The following is a 17,449-nucleotide window of genomic DNA, read 5'->3' as shown; positions in this document are numbered from 1 at the left end:
TTTTTTTTTTGTTTCAATTACCATAAATCTATGAAGGTCTGAAGGTGAACTTTTCAGTTTACTGCTGTTGCTTATTAATCTTGGCCTCACTAGGATTAGTAAGTATGTAATTTCCACATTAGGGGCAAAGAGCAAGGGAAGGATGACTTAGAATTCTATAATCGACACTGCGTCTTCTGACCTAATGAAAGTAATAGTCTTCGTATTCAATAGGTGGTTCCTGTGTGGAAACCAGAACCGAGTTTACAAGGAATCAAAAGCGCTTATGGTTAAAAGTATTCAATGACATCTTCAGCAGCCTTGTTGTTAGGAAGGATACAAGAAGAATATAAACAGCTCTATGTCCTTGAGAGATTTCCCAAACATTAACTTTTCAGCATGCTTAATGGGCATTGTTATTAAGACAGAACAGACATCTTTTATACATAGCACAATACATCCTTGTGATATTATACTGTTTCGCAGCTGAGAAATTATCTTGAAAATATTTTTTCCAAGTTAAGACATCTGAGCACAGCTAAATGTTTGCATTGTCAATGCCATTTTAACAGACGGTCATGTCCAACAAAGTGGTTGAGATGCTATACGCACTTTTGTTCTTGGGGCACAGTGGATGGTTGCGCCTATTAAAATGATTCTAATTATGGCCATCTGGTGAAGTTCATTCTCTTTTTGGCATTGATTGAATTGGAGGCTTAAAATATTTTCATATATCCTAGTTAAAGTACAGGTTGTAAATTAACTCTAGCATTAGGGTAAACACTCTTTATTGTGAATGGAGCCTAAGAACTGAGCATTGCACCCCTGCCAAACATTGTTTAGTAGTTTTATTTGTGCAAGTTTGGACCCTGATGTAATAGAAAACTGGTCATTGTTTGACAGGTTTCTGACAATACAAATGTTTGACATTCCAACTACATATGGTCTTTAGGATTATACAATTTCAAAGTAAATATCCCAATCTCTGCTGAAAATGCACACCAATATAAAACCACAAAGTTACTATATACAAATAAATGGTTATACTTAACAATTGTCCTAAAAATCTATCTCTTGACCAATTTATTGATCATTTTGTCTTTCCTTTTTTATTTTGTACCTGGTTTTCCAAATGGCTCTGCGGTTCTTTAAGTGATATTGGAATGAGTACCCCAAAGATGTGTGCGTTTGTAGGTTTATGTAAGAGTATGCACATTTATGCAAGAGTATAATTTGCCAGTGAACTCAGTCAGTTTAAATGAAGTGTGGGAACCAGGGACCCAATGTGCAGAATAAAACCAGCTGAGCCAGAGGCTGAGCCATTGTAGTTCATGGCAATAGGAAATCACATTATCAGAGTTTCACTGTAGCGTGCATTTTGTTTATCTTATGGATCATCTTGATATACAAATCCTTTGGTCTGGGGTTCATTGCTCATTAGAGCTATAACAGTCTTCCACTTTGCCTTTTTAGTTATTGAAAATAAAATCCTGCTGTTGTCCTGGAAGCACATCCTCCACTAACCCTTTCACATTAAAACCATCTGAATCGGGCATCATGCTATTAAAGGACTATGCAATGAAACAAAATTTTCTGAATGCTCCATTTCAGGAGAGTACATGGATGTCCACTATTTGGAGACGCAAGTGGTGTGTGTGTGATCGATCGATCGATCGATCGATCGATCGTTGGCCCTACTTACCATTGTTACCATTGTCCACTTCTTCTTCTTATCGAGTCCACACACAGGATTAGAAGTTGTTCAGCTAGAGCTGAACACACCTCTCGGCATCTGCACAATGGTGTCTGTCTTGTCGCTTCTTGTGCGTGGTGGTGGAAAGATTGGTGGAAACAGGGCCGCGATGTGAACGCTCTTTCCTTGACCCCACCATTGTCCTGGGGAGTCCTTTCGCCAAGTTTCGTTCAGATTGATGTTATATTTTACAAGTTATTGACATTTTAAACTTTACGCAAACCACTTTTAAAGCACGTTTCCACTTGCCCTGCCTGTCAATGATGTTACAATATGATCCCAAATCTAATTTACATTAAAAATCGTGGGGGGGGGGGGGGGGGGGAATAAGGGGAGCGTTCATTTAAAAAAAAACATTGTAGTTTTCATTGTGGAGGGGTGGGATAGAGGGGAGGTGAGGAGTAGGGGAGGGAGTGACTGAGGGAAGGGGAAAGGAGAGGGAGAGGTGGGGGGGGGATGGAGGAGAGGGGGAAAAAAGAGGGAAGGTGAAGAGGCCTGGCGTGTGCCGAGCCACGGGGCTGTAGCCGGGCCCGGGGTTTGGCTGCTGGGGAGCGGACACAGACACGGACTGGTCCATGCTCCGGCCCCTGGGCTGGAGTTCGCCGATGCGGGATCCAGGAGCTGTTGCTCCGGGATGCGGGGAAGAAGAGGAGCAGGACCCGGAGCAAGGACTAGGCCGCAGCCTCAGCCTCTCCCGGCTCCGGAGCCCCCGCCTCAACTACAACTACAACCTGGGGAGGTGAGGGAGATGGGAGGATTGAGGGAGGGGAAAGTGAGGAGGGAGGATGGGGGGCGATAGAGGTAGATGAGGGCAGTGGGGGAGGTGAGGAGGGAGCGTGGGGGAGGATGGGGGGGGATAGAGGTAGATGAGGGCAGTGGGGGAGGTGAGGAGGGAGCGTGGGGGAGGATGGGGGGGATAGAGGTAGATGAGGGCAGTGGGTGCGGTGAGGAAGGAGAGTGGGATAGGGGGGAGGTGAAGATGGGGATAAAGGGAGAGGAGGGAGCGGAGAAGGGTTGTGGAGGGAGGGAGTGACGGGGTAAGGGAGGGAGAGGGGAAAGAGTGCTGGGCGATGAGGGAATGGAGGAGGATAGGGGTGGGAAGAGGGATGGCAAAGTAATGGAGGAGGGGATGGGGAAGAGAGGAGGGGAGGGATGGGGTGAGGAGGGGAGGAAGCAGATGGGGGTTGGTGGAGTTGTGGGGAGAGGGAGGATAATGGAGGAGGAATAGGGGACTGAAGAGGGAGAGTGAGATGCGTCCATATTTATCTTATATTTTACAAGTTTTGCCATTTTAAACTTTAAAAACGTCAGCAGTTAGAAGCTAAGAAACATAGAAAATAGGTGCAGGAGTAGGCCATTCGGCCCTTCGAGCCTGCACCGCCATTCAATATAATCATGGCTGATCATCCAACTCAGTATCCTGTACCTGCCTTCTCTCCATACCCCCTGATCCCTTTAGCCACAAGGGCCACATCTAACTCCCTCTTAAATATAGCCAATGAACTGGCCTAAACTACCTTCTGTGGCAGAGAACTCCAGAGATTCACTCACCAAAATGTTTTTCTCATCTCGGTCCTAAAAGATTTCCCCCTTATCCTTAAACTGTGACCCCTTGTCCCAGTTGGGGGGCTTTGGGTGAGTGGTGGAATATTGAGTTGGGGGAACGGGACCCAACGGGTCCGCACTTGGTCTAGTGGACAATAAAATCTTACTAGCCACTGAAGTCAGGCTAACTGCCTATAGTTTCCCTTTTAACTTGCTCCTTTCTTGAACAGTCGAGTAACATTTACAATTTCCATTCCTCTGGGACCACTCCCAACTCCAGTGATTATTGAAAGATCGCTACCTATGCCTTCAAAATCTTTAATGCGACCTCTTTCAGAACCTTGGTGTGTAGTCCAGCTGGTCCTGATGACTTGTCCACCATCAGACCTTTCAGCTTCCCAAGCGCCTTCTCCTGAGCAATAGCAACTATACTAACTTCTACTCCCTGACTCTCTTGAATGCACAAGCTGAGGTTATTGGCAACAAGCTAAGAGATTTCAATGACATCACACATCTACTGGTGGAATATAAATCATAGGTGAAATATTATAACTCTGAAGCATGGTTTAAAACATCACCGAAACATGTTCTCCATGATGCTGCTTGACCTGCTGAGTTTCTCCAGCACTTTGTGTCCCTGTGAAGATGTCATAACCGTATGGACAGAGGAATCTACTTGCATTGGGTTCCATTATGTTTTGATGCCTGTAGTAAAGGAATATTTGAGAAAAATAGGAAAGCCAGTACTACATACTAATGTTATGCTTACAACAGTGGAGTCAGTGTCTGGGAATATTTTCGTGGCTTTCTTGTCTGCGAGTCTGACATCGTCGATAGATCAAGGAATTCTCCAAAAGATGAAATGTGAAAAGTATCACGACTGAACACTATCTAATGCAGGTTAGTGATTTAGTTTGAGTGGAATAACATGGAAAATAAGTAACATTTAAACAGTAATTACAGTGGCATTGAAAGAAAATTTAATGTTGCCAGGCTAGACATTTTAAATATCACTGGTTAACCTTCAGCTGAAGTATTGTCTACAGTAGGGAGTTCTAAAGAAGATTCAGCAGGAAATTTGCCTCTAAATCAATACAATAAAATTTGATACATGGCAAAGAGAATTATTAAATGGTGTTGGGAGCAGGCTGGAGAGGTGGTTTAAGAAAAAAAATCTGTTCTTGTAACATTATATGATCCAATGAAACGACTAATTTGCAAAAAGCTGATTGATTTTGACTGCATGTTTGGAATTAGTGTAATCTCATGTGTTGAACTAACATGAAATAACTGCATTCTTGGTGACTTGGCAAAGTGCATACTGCAAATTATGCTAAACATTATGAAATTTAAATATAAAATGAATCTTTCACATTATAGTGTGACCTTGGACTGAAGGTTAGAGATGTTTAGGAATAATAATAGTGTGTTTCAAAATATCAATACCCTCATCCTTTGTTTACTGAAAACTTATCTGAGTTCCAGCACAAAACCTTAAGTGAACTGTGCTGTTGAATAGTTCAGTCAGAAGAAAGTATTCTGGGAATGTCCTTCACTGTGGAGCTGACAAAAACACAATCATTGCCATTTTGTGTAGAATGGTTCCAAATACAGAATGACTGCCCAACACAATTAAATGCCACCTTAGACCAAGGATTATGTTATCTGAAGGGGAATAATTCTGGATTGGACTGTTCACATTTCCTGCTTAAATTAATTGCTGAATGGATCAGGTACTTTATCTTTAGGAAGGTTTACAAAATTGTTATAACTGGATCAACATCTTATCACCACAGCAATCCTGGCCATACCTTTTCAGAGGTATTCCCTTTGTACTACCCATCCCTCTCCCCTCCTCCTCCACCTTCTCTGCAGCTTAAAACTAGCTTGATTTATCGTGACAAGGAATCCTAATTTATTGAGTGTTTGCAGCATTTTCTGTTTTTATTTCAGATTTCAAGCATCTGCAGTTTTTTGACATTGTGAAAATTGTTTCTTGGCCATCTGTGATTATGGCACACATGGACTCCAAGATGCAAGTCGTGATTTCCACTGGCTTGCACCTCATTTGGCCACGTGGAACAAATATATGCAATGGTGTTCAGTGTGTGTTATCCATTAAGTTGCACATGTGTCCTACACAGACACATAAACCTGTGGAATGCATGGGAATGCAGAAGTCACCACAAATTGGTGACCTGCAGACTCAAAAAGGACCTGTTTTATCATGTGCAGGCCCATGTGATGTTAATAACCATCTCTATACAGGCTCCTTTATAAAGTATATACCTTCCCCTTTTTGGGAGTCACTTTTTGAGCCTCCCACAATTACATCCAGGTCTAATTACCACCAGTGCCCCACTGATATCTTGATCTGATCTTCAGTGTCCCCACCTCCCTTAGAAAGGGGACATCTGAAGAGTTCCTGCAGGAGCAGTGCCTCACTATTCTCTTTCTTCAATAAGGGGCCCCAAGCAGAAGTGATTATTTTTTCACGTCGCCCAAACATCATAGGTACACACAGCTGCAAAGCAAACAGGATAGACACAAAAAGCTGGAGTAACTCAGCAGGACTGGCAGCATCGCTGGAGAGAAAGAATGGGTGACGTTTCGGGCCGAGACCCTTCCTCAGATCACACAGCAAACAGAGGATACTGTTATGGTCAGAATTTAATAATATATTTTCTAAACCGTAGACTTGAGGCATTCTTTGATATCCTTAACAAATGTGTATTATGTTCTAATATATTTGGGTAGATATGCTTTATTTCTAACTGTAAACTTTGAAATGACAGCATATAGCAAATACACTATTGAACAGCTTCCTCACTTGGACAATCAGCTTATATTAATATATGGATAACAAAAGAAAGTCTATTCCAATAACTTAAAAGATGGTAGAAAAGGCCACAAAATAGCATATAAGATTCAGTATGTATTCCTTTTGTATTATTTCCTTGATAAAATGTATTAGAAGCAGTTTGGATAATATCTCCTTAATTTATACCTGGAATAGTTTTATCAGACGAAGCTTGGAAGCGCTGGAGTTTAAAAGAGTGAGGGGTGACTTGATTCAAATGTATGAGGTTTTGAATAATGGATATTAAGAGGATGTTTTCTTTCATGGAAGAATCTAGAATTCGAGGTCATTTCAAAATAAGTGGTTGCCCATTTAAAACATTAATGTTGTGATTTTTTTCTTAGTGGGTTATTAGTCTTTAGAACTCTGTTCTTCAAAGGGTGTTGGAAGTAAAGTGAATATATTTGGGGCAGAAGTAGAAACATATTTGACAAAGGGGGGGGGGGGGGGGGGGGGGGTTACAGGAGTTGGCAGAAATGTGGATTTGGGGTTACGAGCAAATAGCCACAATCCTTTTAAATGATGGAGCAGCCTCAAGGGACCAAGTGTCTTATACCTGCCTCTGATTCACATGATGACAGCAGCAATAAAAATAATGATGCTGATTTGTGCAAAATATTGTCTGCAGTTTTAGACCTCTCTTTCAGGAAGGTTATCTGATCAATGGAAAGAATGACATTTATATAGCAGCTTTCACAGCAGTTGCTATATAAAGAGAGGCTCTGTGGTTGCTATGTTAACATAGTTTGGGTCTGTATTCTTTAGAAGAGTGACTGGGTGACCTTATTCAAGCATTTAAGATCTGAAGGCAGCTTGATAATGTAGAAACTGTTTTGGGGACATTGATGTAAAAAATAAATTGTTGGCTATTTAAGACTGAAGTGTGCTGACATTCCTTCCCTCAAAGGGGAGTGAAACTCTGGAATTCTCTGACACCAAGGATGCTGGAGGCCAAACCAATAGTGATGCTTATGGCAGAGATGATTATTTAAAATATATTTAAAATATAAAGGAACTGCGGGTTACGGGGAACTGACCCAGAGAGGTGTTGAGGTACCATAAGTCAGCCTTGATCCTATTGAATGGTAGGGCAAGCTTGAGGAGCCAGGGGGCCTACTCCTGCTCTTATTTTCTTGTGTTCACTGCTTCAAAACATCCTCAATTGAATTACAGTCAGTGTAGCAGCCAGTGTGTGCACAACAAACGGCCACAAACAGAAATGTGTTACGAACCAAATAATCTATTTTTTGTAATGTTAATTGAAGGATAAACATTGGCCTGAACAGAGAGGATGATTCCTTCAACCCCCCACCCCCCACCCACACCACAAACTTAGGTCTGATCTTGATCAGAATTGTCCGATGAGATCTTTTGCATCACCTTGTGGCCCTCCATAACCAAGAGGTAAATTTACTTGGATTACAGTCATAACATTTGGAAAAAGGCCCTTCAGTCATCCATACTGACCAAAATGCCTGATCTTACAAGGCCTTCAGGAATAGTAGAATTAGGCCATTCGGCCCATCACGTCTATTCCGCCATTCAGTCATGGCTGATCTATCTCTCCCTCCTAACCCCATTCTCCTGCCTTCTGCCCATAAACTGTACTTATCTCGTTCTATTGGGCCACGCTTGGTCCATATCCCTTTTCGCCTTTCCTATACATGTGCCTGTCCAAATTTGTGGCCCGCCCCCTGCTCTTCTGCCTCAGCAATCACACGGGCAATCTTCCAGTTCATTGGGGTTTAAAGATAGAGCATGTCTGATGGGTCACGATGCACGTCGGCAGACTGAGGGCTAAAGCATACCCAATGTCGCCCTCATTCTGAGTGCCACCTTTGTGTGTGGCTGCATCAGGCTATGCGTCGGGCCAAAGCACGTGGGTGCCAAGTTTCATTACCTGCTGAGGTTCTACCTGTCCCTGATGTTGCAAAGGATGGACCTGGCACTGCTGCCATGCAACATGCCAGTCAGCTGGACATTGCTGCCCCATCTGTCCTTTGAGGAAAAGTTCTTCCAGACCAATACTAATGAACACAAGGCCACCAGGCAGTGAATAGCATGGAACACAGTTGTATTGTGCTTATTATTTAATTTTGAATAAACTTTATTTTTGGAACAAAAATTTGTGTTTTTTTTAAATTGTAATTGTGCCTGCCTCAACTACTTTCTCTGGCAGCTCATTCCATATACTGACCATCCACTGTGTGAAAAAGTTTCCCCTCAGGTTCCTATTAAATCTTTCCCTTCTCACTTTAAACCTATTCCCTCTAGTCTTGATTTCCCTGCCTTGGGGAAAAGACTGTGCAGTTGCCCAATCTAGTCCGCACATGATTTTATACATCTCTGAAAGATCACCCCTCAGGCTTCGGTGCTCCCAAGGAATAAAGTCTGAACCTATCCAACCACACCCTATCCGTCAGGCCCACAAGTCCTTGTAAATTTTTTATTTCCTGGTAATGGTATCTTTTCTCCAGCAGGGTGACTGAAACCCCACACAATACCATTGTATCTTCAATGCGACTACGTTCTGGTACTCTATGATCCCTCTGCACTGCAACATTCCACAGGGCACTACAATTCACCATGAAGGACCTGTCCTGGTTTTTGACATCCACGTTGCAACACCTCACACTAATCTGAATTAAACTTAATTAGTCATTCCTTGACCCACTCGTCCAATTGATCAAGGTCCCTCTGTAATTTTTGACAGGATGTCATCTATTTGAGTGTCACCTGCAAACTTACTAATGTCTTGTACAATCTAATCCAAAGGTTGACAGCAATGTGCCCTGCAGCGTTCGCTGAAATACACCACCAGACACAGGCACCCAGTCTGAAAAACAAGCTTCACACTCTGCTTCCTATCATGAAGTCAATTCTATCCAGTTAGCTGTTTTTCCTGGATTCCACATGGTCAACTTCTAGAGCAGCCTAGCATGCGGAACCTTATTGAAGGCTGTGATTGAAGGGAAAGCATGCTCTGAAATCTTTTATTTTCACATTAAAATGGGAAAGATGAAGGGGAAAGCCAATTGAGGAGTTTAAAGTGTTCAAGAAGGAACTGCAGATGCTGGAAGATCGAAGGTACACAACATTGCTGGAGAAACTCAGCGGGTGCAGCAGCATCTATGGAGCGAAGGAAATAGGCGACGCTTCGGGCCGAAACCCTTCTTCAGACTCTTCAGTGAGGAGTTTAAAGTTGTAAGGAAAGTGCTGGGGAAATTTCAGGGAAAGTTTCTTAATTTAGAAGTTTACATTTACATGAAATGCTTTGTTGAAAAGGGCGAAGTTCAAGCAGAGGGACAAATATTACTTCTATCGAGAAATTTGGACATTTTCGGCGGAAGAAATATTCCGCAGTGTTGGATCAAAAAAAGGACACCACGAAAACCTGTGGAAAATGACAAGGCAAAAACCGGGAAATGCAATTAGTTTCATGAATGGCCAGTTTGTATTCCTCACGCTCGGACGTGGGAGCAGGCGAGGAGACCAGCAGCTCTGGTGAAGTTATGCACGTTCTCTCTCTCTGCTGTTTGCTCCTCTGATTACAGCAACAGAGCGAGCGTTGTCTCTCCTCGTCTGGCTTCGTTCTTTGTGTCGTGCGCTGCCTTTGCTTTGACTGCAGAAGGGGCTGGATGGGGGCGGGCTGACCGTACATGCACGGATGAAGAGGCGCTCCGTGGGCGCTGTGGGCTGTGTTGCGTTTAGTTGCGACTTGGCGAGAGGGGAAACGGCTCATTGCTCGGACTTTGCGAGACGGAGCGAAGACTTGGGAAGGACCAGGCATTATAAGCAGCCGGCGCGCATGCGTTCGTGCCCCCCTGCGTACCACCCAGAGATAGACAACATGAGGCACCCGGACGGAGATGATTCGGGCGCCGCTCTACCTGGAATGTGTCTCTGAGGAGCTTCGCGCCGTGAGGCATGAGACGGATGTGTGAGTACCTCGGGGACTTGTCTTCTTTTCCTTCCTTGCTTGCTTTGCGAGGAGGTGAACTCCCCAGGGCTGAATAATGGAGTTGTGCTAAACCTTGAGGCGGTGTGTGTGAGTGAGGAGCCTGAGAGGAGGAGGAGGGGGACAGTTGCCTTCTTGCCTTAACCCGAGTGTGTGGGGAAATGTGTTTGAGTTCAAAACGACCATCGATCCTGACGTCCGTACTGAGAAAAAAGTTGCAGCTAACTTGGGGCGCTGTCTGCGGTCGGTGTTGTCCGCTAATATGCAATATTCAGGAATGTATGGGACCTTGTGTTAGGCTAGCAGAGATGAGCATCGTTGCAAATGGGCAGTAAGTGAAGTGCTTGAAGGGTTAACGTGCTATTTGAACAGAGCTTTGATCTTGAACTTGATTGTCCGTAATTTCCTCAAACCCAGGGTGCTGAACATGTATACATGGATCAACAAATGTAATATCCTACATCGCCGTTTTATGCCTAACCTTCTATAGTGCTCCTTGCAATAATGTTATGGTTAATAAAGATGGCCGTTAAACGTTTCCCAGCCTTGCAGGTTCTGTAAGGTGATCAACAGCGTATGAGGATAAAAATAGAAAATGCTGTAAATGGTCAATAGATCAGCCAACATTTCCTGCTTTTAGTTCAAAATTGCAGCATCTGCAATTTTTTTTAATTATTTTTCAATAGCGCACTAAAGCAGTCCAAGAAGGCAAGGCATCACAGTGGGTACACTTCTCACTGTCCTTGAAGTCCCCTGCAGTGACTGAACAATATAATTTAAGTTATCTAGATGTCTGACGCTACCGTGGGTGGATTGAGTTGACTAACTCGAGTTAATGGTTGGCACAAGGCAAGACTCAGCCCTCTATATGATCTTTCCAACGGATAAATGTACACGTTGTCGTGCACTATGTAAAACATTTAAAAAAAATGTATTCAAGAGAGAGTTAGATATAGCATGGCTCACGGAATCAAGGGATATGGGGAGAAAGCAGGAACGGGGTACTGATTTTGAATGATGATATTGAATGACGGTGCTGGCTCGAAGGGCCAAATGGCCTACTCCTGCACCTATTTTCAATGTTTCAAAAACTGAATATTTTCCATATGTGGTTGATTTCTGTGAGCAATATGACTGACATTTTGTTCATGTTGACTCTGTAGTGTCACCTAAGCTATAGTGCCCTCCATAATGTTTGTGACAAAGACCCATCATTTATTTATTTGCGTCTGTACTCCACAATTTCAGATTTGTAATAGAAAAATAAATCACATGTGGTTAAAGTGCACATTGTCAGATGATAATAAAGGCCATTTTTATACACTTTGGTTTCACCATGTAGAAATTACAGCAGTGTTTATACATAGCCCCCCCCCCCCCCCCCTTAACCTAGTTAGTGTGTATATGTGTATGCATATGTGGTTGTCTTTACATCTTTGTGGAAAAACTACGGATGTGCAGTTGGTCTAGTACATAACTAAAACTAGACTCATCTGGTGCTCTTCCGGTTTGCGCAGTTTTTCTATTTGCGCAAAAACGGTACGCAATAGAGCTACGATTTTTTGCCACATTACTCACTGTTCTCATGTGTTGCGAGTGCAACAAGTTTTGTTCCGATCGGTGGTATATTGTAAAAGTTTTTAAAATGTTTAAAAATCTTAAAAAACCGCGCGTGCGCAGATTCCTTCAGTCAGCGCCACGCAGATTTGTCTCTTCTGTCAGTCAATGCCACGGCCGGGATGGTGCCGCCCCTTCCTGCCCCTCTGGCGGCGGCCTGTCCCGCCTCACTCACAAACTCCTCTCTCCCCTCCTCACAGTAACATGTCGGTGGCGGCCACGAGGGGGGGAGGGGGGGGGTTCAGTGGAGGCCCTGTCCCGTCTCTCTCTCTCCCTCATCACTCACCCCTCTTCCCCCGCCCGCCCTCTGTGGCAATGGTGGTCCCGTCTTCCCGTCCCCCCGGGTCCGTGTCCCCCGCCGTTGTGGTAACTCACCCTCACGGCCTTCTCGGAGGAGATCTTCTCCACCAGCTCATCGAAATTCGTGGTGCCCACCGTCACGAACACCGACTCCATCCAGGCCCACACATACACACACGCGCACACGCACACGCACACGCACACACACCCCAAGTCAATGGGATCTAAACCATAGCTAACAATGAATGACCTGTGGAGGAAGGAACTGCCGATGCTGCTTTTTATGGAGGGATGGAGTGACTGGGTGGTGAAGGGGGATTGAGGGAGAGGAAGGGGTAGGGAGGGAGAGGGGGAAAGTGGGGGAGGTGAGGAGACTGGGGGAGGAAGGGGAATAGATGGAGAGGAGTGGTGAGTAGAGGGAGAGGAGGGAAGTGGGGGAGGATAGGGGAGGTAAGGAGTGGGGGCTAGAGGGATAGGAGGGAGGTGGGGAGAGGAGTTATGGAGGGAGGAAGTGACTGAGGGAGGGGAAAGGAGAGGGGGGAGAGGTGAGGGAGGGATTGGGGGAGTGGAGGAGGAGAGGGGAAAGAAGAGTGAGGGTGAAGAGGAGGGGGAGGGAGTGCTGGGGGATGAGGGGAAATGAGCCGTGCCTGTGCAGTTGGGGGCTATGCTTGAGTGGTGCAATATTGAGTTGGGGGAACGGGTGAGTGGTGGAATATTGCATTGGGGAATGGGTTGCGTTGGGGGACCAGGCCTCCCGTGTGACAGGGGCTCAACGGATCCCACTTAGTCTTGTAATGTTTGGGACACAGCAATTTCATTTAAATGAAAGTAGTCATGCTTAGTATTTTGTTGCATATCCTTTGCATGCAATGACTGCTTGAAGTCCACAATTCATGGACTTCACCAGTTGCTGGGTGTCCTCTCTGGTGATGCTCTGCCAGGCCTGTATTGCAGCCATCTTTAGCTTATGCTTGTTATGGGGGCTAGTCCCCTTCAGTTTTCTCTTCAGCATATAAAAGGGATGCTCAATTGGATTCAGATTGGGTGATTGACTTGGCCACTCAAGAATTGACTAGCTTTGAAAAACTCCATTGTTGCTTTAGCAGTATGCTTGGGATCATTGTCTTGCTGCAGAATGATCCACTGGCCAATGAGTTTTGAGGCATTTGTTTGAACTTGAGCAGATAGGATGTGTCTCTACACTTCAGAATTCATTATGCTACTACCATCAGTATAGACATGTGTAATAACTCAGGATCCGCACATCAGTAAAAGGTGTTTATTATAGTAAACACACAGAGCTCAAATACATAGATGTTATAAGCCCAAGCTCAGCAACAAATCTAACTAGAGGCTGGACTAACAGACTAGATAATATGAAGCACTCAACCAGATGACTTTGAGTACACAGTAAAACATGACATGGATCAGGTCAACTAATATTGACTGATCCACATCCTCCTTCTTAACTATAATAAAGCATGCAACTAAATAAGCATTTAACTAAAACTTCCAATGTACAGTAGGAAGACTATAACTAAAGCTTCCAAGGTATAGTAGGAAGACACCATGCTTCATAATCGCAATTGAGCCGTGAATAATATGAATAAGGAGGAGTAAGGTGGCCTAGGTAATGGAAGCCTGTAATCAGTATTTAATACAGTCTTTGTATTTAGGATTAGGCTGACAAACCCGTCCTATACGCGTACAGGCCCTCTGCTGTATATCTGGTGGTGGTTCAACAGGTTTATAAGGAGACTTCATGGGTAACACCACTGGCGATCTAATAGGTGATTTTGCCAATAATACTGGTGGCTCTTTGGCCATTGTGGAGCCATTACAGTTTGAACGCACAGTCTCTCCATTCGTCTTTGGCACAAGGTCTGGGACACTAACGTAGCCACAAGAGAACTGCTGAGATGGTCTTGGTTCGCTCACTGGCAGGATATGTTTTCTGTTGCGCCTGTAAAATTCCTCCTTCGGAACGGACTAAATATGAACGTGGCTCCAGGCAGGTTTCTGTCACTACGCCTATGCCCTTTCTGTGTTTGTCGGCAGACCATTTGTCCGGGAGACAAAGGCGTGAGGGGGCGGCTGGTCCGGTCGTAATATGTTTTTTGAACTTGCCATTTGTGTTGTAGTTGGGCCTCGATAGCGAGTGGATCACAAACCTGAGGTTGTAGCAGTTGCTTAGCTGCTGGAAGGGTAGTGCAGGTTTGTCTGAATATCAAACGCTGTGCAGGTGAACCTAACACTGTGTCCCACAAATGGTTGCATGTTGAGAAGGTCCAGGAAGATATCAGACCCCGTCCTTTCCTTTTAGATTTTCCCATCACCTGTTTCATACTGCGAACGGCTCTTTCCGCTAACCCGTTCGACTGCGGATATTCCGGGCTGCTGGTGACATGTTTGAGATACCAGTGTTGGGCAAAGTATCTGAAGCTTTGGCTTGTAAATTGTCCTGCATTGTCCGACATGAGGGAGAGTGGGGCCCCGTGGACTGAGAAGTGTCTTGCCAGTTTCTGAATAACTGCTGCCGATGAGGCAGTGCGGAGCTAATCAATTTCAAACCAACCGGAGTAGGAGTCCACCAGAACCAGGTACTGGTTGCCATTCCAATTGAAAATGTCAGTCGCCAGGGTTGTCCACGGTAGATCAGGAACGGGGTGATGCAGGAACGGTTCCTTCTGCTGATGCGGTGCTAGACTGTTCTATACCACACACGACTGCGTCCTTTGGCGCATATAGTCCGACATGGCAGGCGAAAAGAGCATGCTCTTGGCCTGTTGCACTGTTGCCTCTGAACCAGGGTGCCTTCTGTGAATGGCATAAAAGTATTCTTGTTGCAGTGGTGGTGGGGGGTTAGTAAATGACAAAGCGGTAAATTTGAAAATATGGCTCCCTTAATTGTTATGGATGCATGCAACCAGATAACAAACATGACCAATACCCAAACCTCGGGGATTATTCCTTCTCGCTTCCTAAAATATTCCTCCAAAATTACCCTTGTGTTGTAGTGGGTAGTCGGGTGTCAATTGAGTGAGAGAAAATATATCCCATCGTCCTGTATTGCAAGAGGTCTTCTCTAGCTCGGCTGTGTAAATCGTATACATTTATACTAGGATTACCAGCAACTGAGAGATCTAAATTTAGTTTCAGCAGCAAAGCATCTGCACTGACAACACAGTACACTATCTCATTCATACTCTATTTTCATTTTTCCAGGGTTAGGCATTTTTATGTGCAATAGTGGGAGTTGATCCAAGAATAACCCCATTCAGAGTTACCAGTGGACAGATAATTTAAACAAATGGTACAAACGTTGTTCTTCTAATACACCCACCAGTGTTATTGGTCTTGTTTGCACATCTCTTTCATTTAATATCCAGAAATTCGAGCATATAATGTTCAAAGTTTAGCTGATATTCGGAAGCAGATAAGTTTCTATTTAATAGTAGTCCAGTTAATTTGTAGACCTTCATGTTCTGTCTTGTATAATGTTTACATTTTCTCCTTCCCTTTGCTAGAATTGTTTTTAAAGTCACATTTATGGGAAGTGCAAAATACTTTAGATGACAGTTCAGGTTACTGTGTGTAATTTAAGACCATTCATTAATAGAAAGGATTCTAATGACACAGCAAGTATATAATGAAATATTCACCAGCATGTTGCCGCAGTGGGAAAATGTGGCCGTGGAGAGAAAATGAAGGTATTGGCACCATTTTTAAACAAAAGATTTGCAACCCAGCATAATTTCTAGGTCATTTTCTTTCTTTCATTTTCTAAAATTAGTGTGTCTATCAGATATCTTTGCGTTATATTTTCTCCGAGCTCTCTTCCCCCCCCCCCCCCGCCCACACACCGTTGCAGCCGAAGCTGCTGGTGCTTCCGGGCCTAGCCGAGGGTCCGAGGCCTGGCTCTAAGGGCGCTGTCGGCTGATGCTCCTCCGGGGCACGCAAGAAGGGAGAGGAGCGGCAACCTCGAGATCCTGGGGGGGGGGATAGGAGTTATGGAGGGAGGGAGTGACTGAGGGTAGGGGAGAGGTGAGGGAGGGATTGGGGGAGGGTAGGAGGAGAGGGTAAAAAAGATGGGGGAGGAGGTGGAATAGTGGGAGAGGAGGAGGGAATGGGGAATAGTGGGAGAGGAGAGCAGTGGGGGAGGTGAGGAGGGATAATGGGGGTGATAGGGGAAGGTGGGAGATCGAGGGATAGGAGAGGTGAAGGGAGAGGAGTTATGGAGGGAGGGAGGGACTGAGGGTAGGGGAAGGAGAGGGAAAGAGGTGGCGGAGAGATTGGGGAGGGGAAAGAAGAGGGAGGGTGAAGGAGGGCGTGAGAGTGCTAGGCACCGGGTATGGCAGGGATGGCGCTGGCATTCGAAGAGTGTGAGGGAAGACCGATGGGCTGGTCCGGGTAAGGACATGGAGGCCCCCAGTCTCCTTTGGAGGCGTGGGTTCGAATCCCACTCCTGACACCATGTTTATCCACGACCCATATGAAATACACACACATGGTGAAATCAAACTTTATTTCATTAAGTAAACAGCAACATTCAAACAGCCAGCTGCTCGCGTCTGGCTTCACTGGCTTGTGAGCGAGAGAGAGAGAGTCTTTGTGTAGTACTGTAATACCATGTAAAGGGTGGCATGCACATATGTGTGGTGAAGGTTATATATGGCATGAATTAATTAGGGTTAATCTACAGGGCTCTATGCATGGTACCACATGAAAAGCCTATTCCACTGCACAGAGTGCCGAGGGCCATGAGTGGTAGGATCCTCGCATCAAACCTTTATAGAATAGAATGCCTTTTATTGTCATTCAAACGGCTTTGTTTGAACAAAATTTCATTTTCTACAGTCTTAACAATTACAAAAAAAAACAAGACCCACACTTAACACAATTTACACAAACATCCATCACAGTGAATCTCCAACATCTCCTCACTGTGATGGAAGGCAAATGTCTTATCTCTTCTCTTGTTCTTCTCCCGCGGTCCAGCAGTCCAACTACAACGTCGAGGTGAACTAGGGCTCCCGATGTTAAAGCCCCCGGCGGGCAATGGTAAGTCCCACGGCCATTAAGCCGCGCCAGGCGATGTTAGGCCACGCTCCAAGTCATTTCACCCCGCGATTCCGGCGGGAGAAGTTGCCGTTGCGGGAGCTCCGAAAAGCGGTCTCCCACCAGGGACCTGCGAACTCCCGATGTTACCGTCCACAGGGCCTGCGAAGCTCCGAAGTCGGGTCGTAGCCGCGCGCCACCGCAGCTCCTCCTGCTCCGAAGTCGGCCAGCTCTGCGATGGCAAGTCCACAGGCTCCGCGACTGGAGCACTCAGGTTGGTTCCGGTTGGAGGCTGCCGCCAGCTCCACGATGTTAGGCCCAACGACATCGGAGACCCAACAGAGGAAAAAGTCGGGTCCCCGAGCTGGGAAGAGATTAA

General features: G+C 45.1%; 1 protein-coding gene across 2 annotated transcripts in view; it reads left to right on the top strand.

Moving 5' to 3' along the window:
- Window positions 1-9,790: 9,790 nt before the first annotated feature.
- Window positions 9,791-17,449, top strand: part of st3gal3 (ST3 beta-galactoside alpha-2,3-sialyltransferase 3) — a 378,440-nt gene continuing 370,781 nt past the window's right edge. Inside the window, exon 1 of one of the 2 annotated variants that reach the window (XM_033028810.1) lies at window positions 9,791-10,077. The gene's annotated coding sequence lies outside the window, so the exon portion shown is untranslated. The remainder of the gene's footprint in view (window positions 10,078-17,449) is intronic. The other variant, XM_033028812.1, reaches the window with a different exon arrangement.

The sequence above is a fragment of the Amblyraja radiata genome, chromosome 10 (genome assembly GCF_010909765.2).
Source record: "Amblyraja radiata isolate CabotCenter1 chromosome 10, sAmbRad1.1.pri, whole genome shotgun sequence".
Classification (NCBI taxonomy): Eukaryota; Metazoa; Chordata; class Chondrichthyes; order Rajiformes; family Rajidae; genus Amblyraja; species Amblyraja radiata.
This window is presented reverse-complemented; position numbering and strand designations above follow the sequence as displayed.